This window comes from Thalassophryne amazonica, chromosome 23, assembly GCF_902500255.1.
Source record: "Thalassophryne amazonica chromosome 23, fThaAma1.1, whole genome shotgun sequence".
In the NCBI taxonomy this organism is placed as follows: Eukaryota; Metazoa; Chordata; class Actinopteri; order Batrachoidiformes; family Batrachoididae; genus Thalassophryne; species Thalassophryne amazonica.
Window position 1 is genome coordinate 16375513 of NC_047125.1, and position 15949 is coordinate 16391461.

General features: G+C 39.4%; 1 long non-coding RNA gene across 2 annotated transcripts in view; it reads right to left on the reverse strand.

The window, feature by feature from the left end:
• LOC117505318 overlaps positions 1-15949 on the reverse strand; it is a 117869-nt gene that overhangs the window by 49069 nt on the left and 52851 nt on the right. For both annotated transcript variants that reach the window (XR_004559066.1, XR_004559067.1), the window contains exon 2: positions 7120-7182. This is a non-coding gene — a long non-coding RNA (uncharacterized LOC117505318). The remainder of the gene's footprint in view (positions 1-7119; positions 7183-15949) is intronic.

Sequence of the window (15949 nt, forward strand, 5' to 3'; positions counted from 1 at the left end):
AAACAAAATAAATGACTGTTGGTAACTGAGTAATAACAGTAAGTGGGTAAGTCAGTGTCTAAAGAAGTAACAAAGGAACAGTATGTTAGTAAAGAAACAGACTGATTGTTGGTAACTATGTAATGACAAAATGGGTAACCTTTAGTGTTTATAGAAGTAAGAAAATAACATAGTAACATAGTCAAGAAACTGACTGATTGGTAACTGAGTAATACCATTAAATGTGTTGCATAGAAGTCAATAGAAGTAAAAAAGTAACAGCAACTCAGTCAAACTCGTTAACTGAGTAACCACATTAAGTGTGTAACTTGGGAGTAATTATTACTGAATAAGCTAACTAAGGGACGTAGAGGAGAAGTTTGTCATTTTTCAGCCAAGGCTCTAGTTTAAGATATTTTGGAGGTCATCTTTTCACTTGAGACAAAAATTAATTACTTAGAACACAAACACTGCAGCAGCAAGCAGACGCTAACTGTCTAATTAATGTTATTGGACAGGGCATCAATAAGTCAAACTCCTTCTTGTTGCCACTGAATAGATGAAAACATCATTAGAAGTGTCCAGTTGTAAATACAGTGCAGAATCAAACGTCCACATTTACATCACTAATGCTACAGGCCAGCTTGATCTGTAAGACCCAGCCCCTCATGAGCAACCAATTCTTTATCACTCAGTGAACAAGGAAGAAGATGAATAGGCTAAGGTAAGCTGCTAACTGTATAATTGCTCACTTGTAACTGAGTAACTTTTACTACTTTCATCATGAGCAGTGGTCCAGATCATGTTTTTGATGTTTGATTTTCAATCCTGATTATTTTGATTCTGGTTGTTTGTGATCCCGATTCCTTTGATCATCATGACACGATCAAACCAAGACAAAAAAGTGGTGAAAATAGAACCGACTTGGCAACAGTCTGAGATCAGCAATTAGGTTAAAATAATAAATCATCGGGATTAAAGATAAGCAATGAAGTATGAGCAATTAAAGATGAGTGATTAGGATCAAAGCCTGATAATCATGATCAAAGGTTAAAAATCAGGATCAAAGAATGTTTAAGACAATTTCAAAGATATAACCCAACCATGATGAAAAAGATAAAAGTTGTACCGTATTTTCTGAAATAAAAGTTGCACCAGTGGAAAAAATGCCTCTTGAAAAGAAGAAGAAGAAAAAAAAACGAGGCTGTACCAAAGTATAAGTTGCCTTTTTTGTGCATTTTCAGATCTTTCATTTGGGATATTTATGCATTGTTGTAGTGAACCTTTATTATTAACATTTATTCTTTTGTCATTGGAGTTAATTTTGTTTCTTGCTTTGATTCCTTTTTAACCCCCTATTTAAATAGTAATTATACACTCATCACTCACTCATCTTCAACTGCTTATCTGGGATCTGGTCACGAGGGCAGCAGCTCCAGCAGGGGACCCCAGACTTCCCTTTCCCGGGCCACATTGGCCACCTCTGACTGGAGGATCCCGAGGTGTTCCCAGGCCAGTGTGGAGATATAATCTCTCCACCTAGTCCTGGGTCTTCCCTGGGGTCTCCTCCCAGATGGACATGCCTGGAACACCTCCCCAGGAAGATGCCCAAGGGACATCCTTACTAGATCCCCAAATCTCCTCAGCTGTCTCCTTTCAACAGGAAGGAGCAGCGGCTTTACTCCGAGCTCCCCCCGAATGACTGAGCTTCTCACCTTATCCCTTCCCACTGTCGCCAAGTGTTTGCTCACAGGGGGTCGTTTTGACAGTTGGGGCTTTTCTGTAATTACTGTATGGCTTTTGCCTTACAATATAAAGCGCCTTGGGGCAACTGTTTGTTGTGATTTGGCGCTATATAAATAAAATTGATTTGATTTGATCTCTAAGGGAGACACCAGCCACCCTCCTGAGGAAGTCCATTTTAGCTGCTTGTACCTGCAATCTAGTTCTTTCGGTCATGACCCAACCCACGTGACCATAGGTGAGAGTAGGAATGAAGATTGACCAGTAGATTGAGAGGTTCATCTTTTGGCTCCGCACCCTTTTTGTCGTAACAGTACGATAAAGCGAATGCAACACCACCACTGCTGCGCTAATTCTCCGGTTAATCTCGTGCTCCCCTCGCTTGTGAACAAGTACTTGAACTCCTTCACAATAACAGTTAATTATGATTATTATTATTAATAATAAAATAATAATAATAATAATGTTGCAGGACCTCCAACATTATTATTAATAATAAAAAAAATAATAATAATAATAATAATAATGTTGCAGGACCTCCAACACTCGGAAAAAAAAAAAAATTATAAACCACAAAATATGGTAATTCCGATATAGGCTGTGATAAAAGATACATTTTGACAAAACGCCAACAACGCACAAACTGAAAAGACTTTATTTAAATGTTGCACTTGCTATTAGACATGGGAAAATATATGTATACAATTATTGTATAATAAAGCCTGCACACACATTACTCTATCTACTGATTAATTCATTTCACAGATGAATTAATATCACAACTATTGACTCACACAACATTAAGAGTCCAGAGAGAACAACATTAGTTTCTGACTTTAATTAATTTGGTAGAAGTATGTATAAATACATATATATGGAGAAAAAAAAAAATACTTCAATAATTACTTTTCTAATTTAGTCTCTACACCATCATGATGTTCTGGTAGTGTTGACCTTCAGATTTAATTCAAGAGGTTTAATTAAAAAACACATTAACATTAAGGAATTACAGCCATTTTTATATAATCCCATATTCAGAGGCCATAGGACAAAGTAAATATAAGAATTATTGTTCAAACAAATCATTTTGACAAGTAGTTTTCTTTGACCAGTTTAGGGGACTGTTGCATAAAAATATACAAGTCATTGTATATATCTTAGAGTTCATTTACATCAGTCATTTAAAAATACAGTATGGTAGCGTATGGAAAATCTGATGTGGGTAACCACCAAGTGAGGGAAGCCATCAAGACACCCTCTCATGGGTGTCCTGATGGCTTCCCTCCATTTGAAGTAGTTATACGCTTCCAAAGCACCAACAGCCTTACATTTTTATTTTGTCCCACAGCTTGTGTCACCTGAAAAAGGATGGACGATGTATAAAAATGGCTGTAACTCCAAAATTATTCATGCAGTATTCTTGTTAAACTTCTTAATGTTGAAAATCAACACTACAAACATCTTGATTGTTTCAAATCAACTCGAAAGTGAATGCGCATGGAGACAAAATTACAGAAATTGTGTCACTAAGTATGAATGGAAAATTCATTTATTTTAATTTTTAACATTGACATTGTGTTGCTTTATTGCTGACATCAGGCTTTAGGTTTGCATCAAGTTAACACTCATCCTGAGCCTGTTCCTGCTGGCAGCAGCTACGGTAGTCGCACATGAACTTTCAGCTTAATGGGCCCAAATGTCTAATGGGCCAAAATGACTGCAAACGTGTTTGAGCAAATATATTTTCAGCAGGTTGCTGTTGTCTTGACAACAGCGATTTGCAGAGAGGGTCAACAAATTTGTGATAATCAGCCTTCTAGTACATCAAGCCATGTGTGCCTTTTCAATAATTCGGTCATTTAAAGGGTTTTGACGCTCTCGCTGGTTTTCCTGAGCCAGTTTCCCAAGTAACAGGACACAACAACAAAGACGTGCAAAGTCAACTACCTCTGGACAGAATTCAAATTCAAGGGCCCTGCTGACTTCGGCCAAAAGGACTTTTCCATTCAAATGACTTGTTTTGCATCCTTTGGAGGAGTCCGGGCAGCATCGCACTATGAAAACAAATGGCGCCGCATTAAGATAACAGAGCCAAAACCTGGCTGAGCTGATGTCAGCATGGCCTACTGTGGTCAAACAGAAGCTGAATGGCTGATGCTATAAGCAAAGGTGGTGGGCATGCAAAGCATTCTGGGCAGGTTTAATGGTGCGTAATGTCTGACCACGTTTGAGAAGCAATCATGAAGTTTAACAGACAGATTGACGTTCAAAATTTAATTTCTGGAAGTCAACGCTGAACAAGACTTAACCCAAAGTGAACACGTATGAGGCAACGGAAGGCGCGTCAAATAAAGACTGTAATTTTATGTCAGGGTGAATTAGGCTATTTATGAAAGAGATCCCAATTCATGTGGTATCCATCAGTGCCAAGAGAGTGTCTCATTCCTGAGAAGCACGAGTGCATTGCTGCTCAACATGAGATGCAAAGCAAAGCAGTGGGTTGCAGGACTAGTTGCTGAATCATGTTTCCCCGTGGAACAGAGATGAAGGCTTTACGCTTCTGAAGAAGCGCAAGCTAGCACCGCGTGGAGCTACCACCCGCTGCTCTCAATGTTATTCAAATGACAGCATCATTCTATTTTCACCTTGTAACTAATGTGACCAGTACATCTGTGGCAGCAACATTTACTGTCCTTTCTTAGAACTGGATGTGCCAGCAGACTAACAAATTACTTCAATGGATATTATACTAAAAATGGCACTGGCCTGGAATTTGCCTGTAGCTGTTGGGATTGACCTCATGCATCTTGGAAATACATCTGAAAACATAGGGTTGCAGGTAGACTCTTACGTAGCATGCATACACAACAGCATGGGGCACAGGGTGAGTGTGGCATCCGATCTTGCATCATTATGCAAGTGACAAGCATGCGCAGAAAGTTCCACCTGTGGAGAACTAACAGATTGACTGTCATTGTCTGAGAAACCAACGTCGGCTGGTCTGCGCTGTTTATGGTGTCAGTATTGTATTGACTACACTCCTGTTTTATGCAATCTAACCTGTTTTTTTTTCCCCTTTCTTCATATGCTTTTATTAGTATTATTCAATTAAAAACATCTCTTAAAAAAGTTTTGTTCTTCAGAAGGTATTTTTCTAAAAATATGTCTTGAAAAGCGGGGGGTGTCCTATAAATGGGGGCCATCCAGCCCGATATTGTAATTCTATCAACTCCCAGAGAAAGCAAACCCCTTTGATTGTGTCAAAAAGGCAATCTGAAGTATTCTCTTCAACTACGTCGAGGGATGGGTATTGATAAGATTTTATCAATATCGATGCCATTATCAATTCCGCTTATCGATTCAATTCCTTATCCTTTCCCTTATCAATACCTCCTGTGAATTTTCTGTGTGCAAGAAGTTGGCTTTACGGGTTTTCTATGTCAACAACATTTTATTGAGTCTTAAAGTAAATAAATATGAAATTGGTCACTGGATCCTTGACCTCTGGACATGAACAAAATTTGTAAATGGTGGATACAAGCTTGCTGAATACAAACTCAAGGTCAAATAATTTAAAAAAATGGAGAGTTCAGAAAACATCATCCACTTTCCCATCGCAGCGATTTAGTGCCCTACTCAGGAGCTCATGTCTGATTTGTGCAGGATCTATCCATTTTTCGACCAGAGGAACCAGTACAAGTCACATTGTTATTCTCCATCACACAAGCTGCATTGTGTGGACTAGATACTATGAAAGATGCAAGTCTACCATAGGCCCGAATGTCCACTGGTACTGGTGCTTATCCTGAGATTCCATTGCAGGAGGCAGAGAAGAATATTCGACTCAACTTGAACAAGACCCAAATCCCTTGCAGGTTACTTTGCCTAGACAAGGTCAGTACCCATTTATAGCTAGGTAGATTGTGATAATACAGATGAAGTGTCTTGTTGTGTCAGCAGAGGATCACCCCTTTGAGTCTGGTCTGCTTTAGGTTTCTTCCTCAAGTCATCAGAGGGAGTTTTTCTTTACCACTGTCGCCTGTGTTTGTTCTAGGGGTTGGTAAAGTTAGACTTTACTTGTGTGAAGCTCCTTGAGGCAGCTTTGTTGTGATTTGGCGCTATATAAATGAAAATAAATTAACTGACAGGTAGTGAAACCAGGAATTGAACCCAAGTCGACAGAGTGTTCGCCCAACTCTTTATCCCACTGATTTACTTGATCAAAATAGGAAAGACGAACACGAACAATTTACTGGCTGCCATTAGTTTTTTCCAATAAAGCACAGAAAGAAAGAATGCACAGACAACCACCGTAAAAAGAGATTGAGGAAATGGTAGAACTGTTACTGCTAACACTCCATCACTTTCCAAATAAATGCCAGAAGTGTCAGAAAACAACATTTTCTAGACTCTTATTCAATGTAATGAAGCCAATCAGACAGCTCAATGGTCATTACTCAGAGGTAAAAGCTTTTCTGGAATTATCAGACTTATAGATGCGAAGGTTTTGTTAATCTGACATGGAGCATTTGATTACTGATGGGCTGTATTTAAGAAAATACCCATTGTGGTTAGCATTATCCTGCGCAGCCATGCTAACAGCAGTTGCACACGAACCACAATAATTCTACTTTTCATTCCTTTAAACAATGTCATACTTGTGGATATACTGTTGGATTTTGTATACTTAATATGTCACTGACAACACGCATTTACAATCAGGATAAATACCAAACTTTGTCAAGATGGTGGCGATGTGCTTGGAAATGTAGATTATCAACCCAGGACAGACTTGGGTTCCGCGTGAATGGTGTCAAACCCGCAAACAGGGTTGTTGCAGTGATGGAAACATATAATGTCAAGCATATTCAGTGCTGAGAGGATGTTGAGAGGAAAGGACTCGGTCGGTTCAACAGCAGAAGAAAACGAGCTACATGAAGCGTGGATGTTTGTGTGTCGGCAGGCAAACCCATCATCCATGGAACCCAGCAGCACACTCTTGGGGGCAAAAAAAAAAAAAAAATCTCCTGAACTGAATTCAATCCAGGCTCACCGCAGGAGGCACCGGGGCTTGTGGCTCCAGAAGGGGAGGGCTGAGCTGCCGTGACAAGCCCACGAGGAAGGCACTCAGGATTTCAAAAAAGCAGATGCTCAGAAGGCGCTTGGTACGTGAAGGCTGGTGGTTAAAGGGTGGGGTCAGGGTGCCGCGAAATGAAAGCCAGCTGCGCTTTTGCATGATGACAGTGAAAACAAAATTTGCATCAGGGAGTGAAAGCTGACCAAAACCTGCAGACACGTGTGGCCACCGACCAAAAAAGAACTCACCCTACTGACCAACACCAACGCACTTCATTATGACAATGCGCTGGCAAATCTGCATATTTATTTGTCACATACCTGGTTGTAAGAGTCAGCTATTGTTGAATTTTCACATTCCAGGTCGTAAAACCATGTCCTTCCCTGTAAAATAAAAACATGGAAAGAAATTAGGGTAATACTGAAAATGTGGCATTGAGTGCAGTAGATTTCCTTCCGTATATTGGAAAAAAACATGGAAAAACAGCTTCACATTGCCGCACGAGCGTGTTTGTCATATTGCACACACTCACATGCTGCCTATATTTCGCTCTCTGCTGGGTAGATCATTATGATGTGGCATCTTCATAAATTTTTCAGCTGTTGTCTCACCCCGACACTTGTGGCGATAGAGCCGGATTGGTGGTGTATGAAGCACTATTCAGGTCACATCATCTTTTAAGGGTTGATTTATTAGGGCCTAACTGGGTCTTGGCAATGGGCTGCAGGATAAAGAGCCTGTTTTAACCAGCATTAACACTCGGCAGTAAATATCCAGGTACAGCATTAGCATTTTGATGACTGCCTGCACTCAGGCACCTTTCGCACCATCTTGTTGCACGTTTGATCTCTTGCTCTGCCACTTAGCCTTTGCGCCAATCAATCTTTTGCATCTTTCGTTGAGCCGGCCAAAAGTCAAGTTTGAGTAATACATCTCAAAATCTATGAACCAAGCGGGCTTCATATGATTTTTGCCAAACACAAAAGTAAAACGGAAGAACGATTTTGTTGTGTTGCTATGATTTTTGAGCAGACATTCCCAAGATTGGATCCATGGCATCCTTGTGGGCTGGGTAGGTACACAGGTATACCACGAAAGGTAATTCAAAATAAAATCAAAAGTCTTTGATTTCCAATTTTGTAGTATAGTTAAAAAAAATTTCCAAAAAGAAAAGAAGTCGGATGATTGATAGATCTTTTGGTCTCATGTGCTCATCAAAACTGTGATGAAGATTTAGGTGGTCCCCAGATGATTTTTCAATTTCAAAGTGAGCCCCCGTATTCTAAAGCTTGAGAATGACTGTATTTGAGTTATTTGTTTTTTACCTTTAGTTATTTTTCAAACCTCATCACGTACACCCACATCTCAGTGGAGGATCTTGAAGAGTGGCTACAACCCCTTCTTGACCCGGGGACCAAAGGTGTGAAAAATATAGTCAAGTCATAAATGCTGATTCACAAACTGTTGCATGGAGAATTAGATTTACAGTGTTTTAAAATAAAATATATATAATGCGATGCTAAAATATCCAAACAACATTTATGTTTTAACGGTGTCTGCAGGAGGCTTTGCGTGTGCGTTTACATGAGCTTTTGACAAGCGCGGACAAGAAGGTGTGCAAACTAAGGAATATTTGTAGGTCACTCCCTGTGCATTTGCAGGTATTAATGAGACAAACTCTATAGAAAGTTAGCTTTGAGTTAGCGGACGTTAGCACACACTAACATCTGCTAAATATCTTATAACTCATTCCAGAGGTGTCATTATGTTCTAAAACTGTGATTTCAGTTTTAGAAGTGTTTATTTGTCACTTGTTTTCACATAATATGTGAGAAAGGTGTTATTTCTAGCCAAAAACAAAGCAAAGTTAGCAGCTAGTGACACCAGGAAGTGACGTCACCACGCTAATGTCCATGAGATCATCACGCTAATGTCTGCTAGATCATACCATAAAAAATAGGAGCAGAATGTGACTTTTTAACCTCTTAAAATACCTCTTAGAATAGGTCCAGGTTAGCCATCTTTGAACTTGTCCAAGGTCTGTGCCCCAAGAATGGTCCCTGTGATTTTGAAGACCCTAGTAGTAATAGGACTGGACTTAAGGTGAGGATGAACAGACGGACGGACAGATGGACAAAAAGCCTTCGCAATACCCGATGGCCATATTTGATAGCCTTGGGTAATAAATAAATAAAAATTTGTATTATAAACCTTGACAAGAGAGTCAATATTTACATTCTCAGGTGTCAAAATCCAACCCTTCGTCAGCATGACATTTGGGTAACAGATCGAGTAGGGGATTGCCTGTTGGGGTGAAATACCATTGGGGTCATACAGGAACCATGAACATGAGATGGCTAACAGGACTCTGGTGAAACATGAAGTCCTGAATACCAGATCAGGCGGATGAGGTGATGGTTTGTATCCCAACAGTTGTGAAGGTGGATGATGGCTGCAGCAGGTCCTTGGACCCCGATCTTCTGGGATTTCCCAGCCATCGGACCAGGCTGAGTGTCTGAAGGGCCGTCTCTTTGTTGGCATGCAACACCATTCCCATGCGGAGGTATTTCATCAACCCTGGATGTACATTTTCTCCGCATCAATCATCCAATTTGGGAATCGATAAAGAGACAATCTTCCTTGCCACTGAGGGATTGCCACAATTTGATTTACAGTCACATATTGTGTTAGAATGCAGGGGGAAAAAGCCGTAGAATTTTTTAAATTTTCCAGAGGAGAACGGGGAGCACACCCAACCAGGTCACTCCCCCCTCACCTGAAGCTACATTAACAATGAATAATTATTAATAATGAATAATTGACAATTTCCTTCTATTTGATTACTGTACATCAGTGAGAAGCAAAAAAGCTGTTTTTCCTGTTTTTTCTTTTTTTTTCTTTCAAATTGTGCAGTGATGCTACAGAAGTGGAGGGAGGGAATTCTCTGTGGTTTTGCCAAACTTCCTAATATCACAACGGCTGACCGATCTTGGCTTGGGAACAAGTGCGAGGGGCTGCGCTTCATCAAATCTACTGTTCATTACATTTGATCAAATTGGGAGACTTTGGCAGAAAACACGGAAGCCATCGGTCATTTCAACTAAACCGCCGAGCTAGTTTGGTCAACGCAGCATCTGTCAGTCATTTAGCGAGCCTGGAAGTGTTTGGAAAGGAACACAATTGCACCATATTGCGGCAATCCCAACCACAAACTGTGGCATAAACTGTGATTTTGCAGACCAAGAGAAAAGAAAAATGACATTCTGGAGCATTTTATAGCCCGTTGCTGGCTGATGTCGCATAGTAACACTTAAAGTTCCTAGGAAATTTTATGGATATAAAGCAACTGCATACTCAATATATGTCAGTGGAAACACACACAATGGAATAAGCTTCGACGCTTGGGAAACAGGGAATTCTGACCACTGAGTACAACCGGAATGCACCAAAAATTTTCAACTTTCAAAAAATGTGAACTCTGTCCTCTGCACAGAATTCCACATGCACAATAATGGAGGAGACGCACACAAAACATGGCCGCAATAACATGAGCACAGCTTCACGTGTCATTAGCAAAGCACAACTCCAGTTCGAAGATTAAATTTATCTTAAAATTACTGGATGTGGGGCATAGATGCATATTTTAACATTTATATGTTGAGTTTAATATTAAAACAATGCTAACCGCTAACATTAGTACACGCAGTGCCCCCTAAATGTTAGTGTTAATTATAGTTAGCGTGGCTATGTATGCTTACGCATGCACGATAATATGTGGTTCGCGCTGGCATAAATCTGTGTTAGCTGAAACAAACTGCAAGTGTCACCAGCAGTTAACAGGGTATGTATATGCCAACACAAACTTTTGTAACATAAATGCTAATGCTAACAATGGTGAGCAATTACTGCTAAACAGTAGCCAAAAAACAATGTCTGATATAAACGGCAGTATGCTACACATCTGGAAATTAGGTAACTCTTAAAACCTGTGAGAGCTGTGTTGTATACATAATCAATATAATTAGGCCAAAATAAATCAAACATAGCTGGATAATTATATTGTCTACCAACAAGCTGACTGGCGGCATTTAACAGTTTTATTAAAATATATAGGCTTTTCAGTTTACTGTACTCATGCTTACCATGATCAGTCAGTATTTCAGTATTTAATATAGTACAGTGTGACATGAAAAGTATTTTACAAGTAAACTACTGTAACTCTTAAACATAACGTGATGCTAAAATACCCTTGGCCGTATGAGCATTGTGTTCTTTATCATTTGCAGTTTAATTAATTGTTAAGATCCTATTGTCTTATGTACAATTTGTACATATTCAATGAAACCCCTCTATCAATCAATAAAAAACAATATTTACATTTTAACGGCTTCTGCAGGAGGCTTTGTGTGTGCGTGAACATGAGCGGAAGTTGTGCAAATAAAGGAATATTTGTATATCACCCTATATGCATTTGGAGTATGGGTTTCTGCGGACTTTACACTGAGCACCCTCTGGTGGCCATTTTTTTGGCAGATGAAAACATCGCAGAGCTCAATACAAATACATGTAATATGGTCACTTTTCAAAGGGGTCAGACTCGTCAATAAAGTCAATTTAATGTACAATGATTCTTTTCAGGTCAGTCTGGTGTAAAAATCTCATCATTCCAGGCAGTGAGCACTATCAGATGGCTGTTACAAGCAAGTCAGAGACAAAACAAAACCAGCTGATTTAAACAGACAATCAATGCAGCCCAAGCTTGTTTCTCGCCTTTGGATTGGCCACTCCGGCGGAAGTGACTGTATCTGCGGCAACCCATTAATGAGACAAATTTAACTCCATAGAAATCTAGCTTTGAGTTAGCGGAAGTTAGCATGCACGCTAATACAGACAAATGCCTTGCAAATGACTCCAGAGGTGTTATCGGGTTACAAAAATAGCACGTTCAGTTATAGAAGTGTTCATTTCTTGCTAGATTTAACATAATATATGACAAAGAGGATATATTTACACACAAACCAAACAGAGTTTTGCAGCTAGCTACAAGCCTCTGACGTCACCATGCTAACATCTGTGAAATTTCTTGTAAATAAGTTCAGAGGTGTTATTAAGTTACAAAAATAGCGTGTTCAGTTTTAGAAGTGTTCATTTCTTGCTGGCTTTAACATAATATATGACAAAGAGGATATATTTACACACAAATGAAACAGAGTTTTGCAGCTAGCTACAAGCCTCTGATGTCACCATGCTAACATCTGTGAAATTTCTTGTAAATAAGTTCAGAGGTGTTATTAGGTTACAAAAATAGCGCGTTCAGTTTTAGAAGTGTTCATTTCTTGCTGGCTTTAACATAATATATGACAAAGAGAATATATTTACACACAAACGAAACAGAGTTTTGCAGCTCTGACGTCACCATGCTAACATCTGTGAAATTTCTTAAATAAGATCAGAGGTGTTATTAGGTTAAAAAAAAAACTGTTTTCAGTTTTAGAAGTTTTTATTATTCACAAGCTTTTACATAATATATGAGAGATATGTATAAACATACAAAACAAAGCAGTTTTGGAAAGCCCAGCCACTAAAAACTATATTTACTGTCTTACAGAAGGTCTTTGGTCATTCTCTTCTTTGCATTGACCACTGTATTTATTTATTTATTGGTTTATTTTCAGTTTCCATGGTAACTGGATGGTTTTCTCCATTGCAGAATGATGAAATATGGGACAACTCAGCTGTTTCTACTGCCATGAGCTCACACCCAAAATTTGATTTCACATCCAGAAAGTGATGTTTTACTCAGTACTGTCTCGGATAACTCGGTTGACTGCAGTCACAAGTACAAACAGCCCACACCACACGTACGACCACACCAAACAGAGGTCATGGGTGTGTGCAACAAAATTCAGTGACGGAGGGCCAGAACAATGCACATCGACACTTAAAACTTTAGTGCATATGAACAGAAGAATGTTTGAAAGCTTCATGTCCATAAAAGAACAGAATATCATCCAAGTACCAACAGCCACCAACTTGTAGGCTGGTTTTTTTTTTTTTCTTTTGAACATACATTTGTATGCAGTGTGTGTATGAAAAGTGTATGCAGCATCCAAAATACGTCAATTTTTTTCTGATTGAATCCATTTTTCAACAAGATGTTCTGATAAAAAAAAAAGCAGTAAAAACTTTGATCTCACTCACTGAATATAAAGTTGAAATGGAATAACCTTGAGTGCCATTAGCCTGCTAATTTATTGAGATATGTTTGCACATAAGCAAGTTTTGATGTTTAAGAAAGTAATGATTCTCTCAGCTCAAAAGTTAATGTGCTGGTAATATTTTGGTCCTTGGCATTTAAGTGCATGAAATTCCATTGCAGCAAGCACGTTGTGGATGTTAATTTAATTATTTGTACACTTTTGACCCTCACTGTGGAAGACTTGTAAAATACATAGTCATTTTTTTAATTTCTGCTCAAAATACTGTTGACTATTAAATGTTGTTGAAAGTAAAATCAGCTTTTCAACTTCGCAATGTATCGTGTCATATTTTTACATGAATTTTCAATTCAATTTCAACTTATTTTCATTTATATAGCGCCAAATCACAACAGAGTTGCCTCAAGGCGCTTCACACAAGTAAGGTCTAACCTAAGGTCTACCTACACCCAGAGCAACAGTGGTAAGGAAAACCCCCTCTGAGGAAGAAACCTCAAGCAGACCAGACTCAAAGGGGTGACCCTCTGCTTGGTCTATGCTACAGACATAAATTACAGAACAATTCACAAAACAATTCACATGATAATTTAATGTGCCACCTGAAATCCTGGTCCTAATTCATGAAAAAGGTGTTGCCATTTCCTGGTACCAATGGGAATAAACTTACAGAGTTACAGAGAAAATTATAGAGTCTGTCCATGAGAAGACTTGATGGCTATTCTACAGAGTGCCATTGGTTCAAATTTAATCCAGAATAGCAAATCGGGGCATGTTTTGAAGTATTATAGTAACTCCATCTTTGTCAATCTTGAACAAACTTGGTATACGTAGTAGGTACAGCCATCATCAACACTAGATTTAAAATTGGGATCAAATGTTTGAAATGTTCAAACATTTGATCCCGATTCTCAAAATTGTTGATGGGATGCTTTAACTTTCAAGTGTCCGTAGTCTTACTGGCTTCAGTCATGTTTGAAAATCTTTAAATGTGGTATTCGTAATGACTATGACTTGAAACTTCTCCATTGGAGTACAAATTTGAAGCCAAAGCTACCCTGATGAACGTCTGGCAGAGGGCACAGCGGTAGAGGAGTCTTGAAATACAGGTGAACCCTGTTAACTCGTGCAAAGCGTAAGTCACGATTCGGCTTTACTCCCGGTCAAGTTATGGACCTCCAAAAATCTAGACTTACAAAAGTCAATTTTGATTTGTTTTTGGGAGGGATCGTCAATGCAGACAACGGTTTCTTCTTCTTAGTCCATCTGGCTGCTCCAGGCAGTGATGTGGGCGGACGATTCTGTGTGGAAGATTCCTGACCATTCAAAGTTTTTGGATGCGACTCTTTAAAGTCTTACTGTAGTTCGAATCATCGGAATCTTCCGCACTGACGAAGTCCTCATTGCTGACCCCCAAGCAGCTGGAGGAGGAAAAAAACATCCCGAACCCAATCAAGATGAAGAAATCATCACCATCCAGGAAGGAATCATGCTTCAAATGGTCAAAACTACTATAATATGGCAGGGTAAAGTGATTTTAAGTAACAGCTGGTTTTACTTAACTCACAGTTTCAGATTACTCGCGGTCCAATTTTGTGGACTCCAATGCGCGTGAGTTAACGGGGCTCGCCTGTATGTCTTCTCTACATTTCTGATGTCGTATTTCTGTGTTGTGGAGAGAGGTGAATTAATAACTTATTGAGATGAGACACTTGTGTTGCATCAACAAATGTTCATCTATGCATTTCAATGTTGCAATATCTGATTTTTCTTCTAAGTATACCACTGTAAAAGTTTATGGTACTCTATGGCAGCACTACAATGTTACGCTTCACAAAGTTGTCAAATGACGCATAAATCAAACACCTACTTGAGCAGTGGAAAGACAAGCAACTGTTATGGATCATTAATTATATTTTCTATTCCCTTATATTCCTGTAAATATCCCCAATACATTCCATTCGCCGAATGGAATATTGCAGATGGACAATGGTATAGTACAAAAGTATTAAGTCCTCTGTTGGCCTTGAGACCCATTCCCATTCATGCTTATCCTCTGGTTCCATAGATGAGAGTCTTGGACACCTCCCAGACAGAATGCCAGTCCAGTTACTTCACCAGCTCAAGGCTGATACCATTTACAGCTGGATGGACTCAGCCAATGCAGATGAAGCATCTTGTCCAAAACACTATGACTGGGACTCAAACCCAAGTCTACATATTGGTAGTCCAAGTCCTTAACCCACTGAGTAACCTACTCTGCAAAATGAATATGCACCACCGTCAAAAGAAATTGTACAAAAGTGTTTGTACAACAAAAGTGTTGTACAAAGTGTGGCTGTGCTGGTTTAGCTGTTGGATGATAGCCTCAGGCTCCATGCTGGTACAAAGTAGACAGCTAATCATGATGAGTACTGAGGCGTAAATTGGACCAAATGAAGGGAAGCAGGACAGGAATAAAAATACACTTCCAGCCGTGAAGCAGAAAGTTGAATATGTTGTGCTAGTGCATTGTTGTAATAAAATGTTTAAGCACCAGCTCAGTTTCAATTCAATTTATTTTCATATAGCACCAAATCACAACAAAGTTGCCTCAAGGCGTTTCACGCAAGTAAGGTCTAACCTTACCAACCCCAAGAGCAAGCACACAGGTGACAGGGGTAAGGAAAAAGTCCCTCTGATGATTTGAGGAAGAAACCTCAAGCAGACCAGACTCAAAGGGGTGACCCTCTGCTTGGGCCATGCTACAGACACAATTAACAACATGAATATACAGGAAATTTTGGGAGTCCATGCTGGTGTCCAGGATGGGAGGCCTGCAGAAGGAGACACTCACTCCCATTGCTGGATGGAGCCACACCTCAAACAAAGAGAAAAAACAGAATCGGGCGGCAGAAAGACAATAAGTACGGTATAATTTGTCAGCATTAAGCAA